The sequence below is a fragment of the Anopheles darlingi genome, chromosome 2 (assembly GCF_943734745.1).
Source record: "Anopheles darlingi chromosome 2, idAnoDarlMG_H_01, whole genome shotgun sequence".
Classification (NCBI taxonomy): domain Eukaryota; kingdom Metazoa; phylum Arthropoda; class Insecta; order Diptera; family Culicidae; genus Anopheles; species Anopheles darlingi.
The window spans coordinates 59,555,289-59,557,782 of record NC_064874.1 but is presented as its reverse complement, the minus strand read 5'-3'; positions in this window follow the sequence as shown (position 1 = coordinate 59,557,782).

The window sequence follows — 2,494 nt, the reverse complement described above, 5'->3', positions numbered from 1 at the left end:
AAATTTTCATGTATCTTATCGAATGTCACGCAGTAAAACCAGTCAACTGAAGATGTTGATGTATTGTCAATAGTGAGAACGATTGCATTACGAATGAAGGACGAATATTTTATGGTGGGAGGCATCTACAAAATGAATTTTTAGGAACGCTAGTAATTTTACCTAAACTATACTCCATAACGATTCACTTACCCAGTCGAAGTAAGCATCATATGCTTTCCAAATAATCGGGAAATTACACTAACACACTTTATCGTCAGTTGTTTCAATTAATGGAACTCTGTTTGCTGGGCGATCGTCACGGGATTTAGTTAATTACAAAGGTACTATTATAAAATGAAAGAATGGGTTGCGAACTCCAGTATCATGTAGCGCTTTATTCATGACATATACAAGAGCCGCATAACACTTGGACGCCGTTGCGACTGTTCGTTTAACACTGTCCACATCGTGCCAGGCTGATACAAATTTGTAGCTCAGCACACAATGAGCACGTAATGAGCACGCAACTTGCCCTACCGATAATCCTACCGATAACGGAATCCTTATCGATATCGGGAACCGCTATCGTTCTTCGTTCTGTCTGTTTACCGGTACATGCCGGTTCTTTATAGTTACTTCTATCAACCTTACCACCTTTCCAACTGCGAATCTACCTGTTACCGATAGCAGCGGCTATCGGTAGGGCCCACGAGCAGCCACCCGTAGCTCACTTGCGTGCGAGCTTGCAGGCAAGTCAGCTAGCAAGCGGCAGCTGAGAAAGAAGGGAAAAGCAGCAAGTGAGAAAGAAGGTGAAAGGCGGTAAACCAGTGTACAAAAGATAACCGCCACGGAAGGCAGACAAATTTTGAGTCTGCTTGAGCACAAATAAAGCGACTTCATCAAGCTGAAATCCGCGGCGGTCTGTTTGCATTTCACAACACTCAAAATTTGTATTCGAAGCCTACTGCGTCCAAGCGCGTGATTTCAACTGATTCCAGTGATTGGTGTTCGATTGGTGTTCGATCGGTGAGGTTTCGCGCGCGAAAAGTGCAGTGCAAGCATGATGGGGGGAAGCAACGATTTGGCGGACAGCGCAGTGAAGGCCGGTGCAAGTGAGAAGGCGAACGTAGTGACGCCGCCGTCGGGAAGGACCTCAGCACCCGCAGTCAAGGCGCCGAAAGGCCAAAGAGGAGCCCGTCGGAAGGGAACCAAGACGAAGACGCCGCCACAGGACGATCAGCCCGGCACCAGCGCAGGTCAGCCCGGTGCGTTGAACCCATCGTCGTCGCACCCGCGGCCATCGCTGAGCGCGCCGAAGGAAACCGCGCCGAAGCTCTTGTTGAGCGTGAGAGGCTCGACGAGCACACTTCAACGTGAGGCGAATGAGAGGAAGCTGCTGGCGCTGGAACGCTTGGAGAAAGAGTACCAACAGCGGGAGAAAGAGTTCCAGGATAAGCAATTGGAGTTTCAGAGGTGGAGTAGTGAGATCGAAGAGCGTCGACAGGCGCTTCTACGAGGCGACTTCTCCGTGTCCGGCTCGACGGGAGCCGATATGAGCGTCGATCGCGAGGAGGAGGCCATACAACTAGCCCTGGACGTCGCGCACGTACACCGCGAGGGAGGGTTCGAGATTCGCGGTTTGATTAGCAACTCGCCCCAGGTGTTAAGCGCCCTACACGGAGAACCTGAAGAAAAGCACATAGAGTGTACGCACACCGTACACACAGAGAAGGTGCTGGGAATGTGGTGGGACACCGCGGCCGACACCTTCACTTACCGGATCGGAAGGAACAAGCACTCTTGCGATCTGTGGCAGGGAACGCGGTGCCCTACAAAGCGGGAGGTCTTAAGCGTGCTCATGGCGATGTTCGACCCGTTGGGCCTACTCGCAAATTTCCTGGCATACTTAAAGATCCTGCTGCAGAAGATTTGGCGATCCGGGGTGCAATGGGACGAACCGATAGACAGCGATTCATTCACTAGCTGGAAAACATGGCTGAAGGCTCTCCCAGAGGTGGAAAAGGTACGAATTCCCCGGTGGTACGGCACATCCGCCCTGACAAGGAAAGACGAAATAGAGCTGCACACCTTTGTGGATGCAAGTGAGAACGGAGCTGCCGCGGCCTGCTACATCCGGCACGCCACGGCAGGAGCAGTACACTGCTGTCTAGTAGCTGCCAAGACAAGAATTGCGCCACTGAGATTTACTTCGATTCCACGAATGGAGCTGGAAGCAGCAGTTTTGGGAGCACGGCTCTGCCGGTCGTTGGAAGTCGCCCTCCGTCTGGTTGAAGAGGAAAGCGAGGACGGCGGATCAAAAGCCGAATCATCAAGCAGATTCTTCTGGACCGACTCCCGTAACGTACTGTGGTGGCTCAACTCCGACAGTCGCCGGTACAGCCAGCACGTCGGGCACCGAGTCGTAGAGATTCTTAAAACGTCCAAATGCCGGGAGTGGTGATGGGTACCCACAAAGCTCAACCCGGCAGACGACGCAACCAAATGGAGCAGG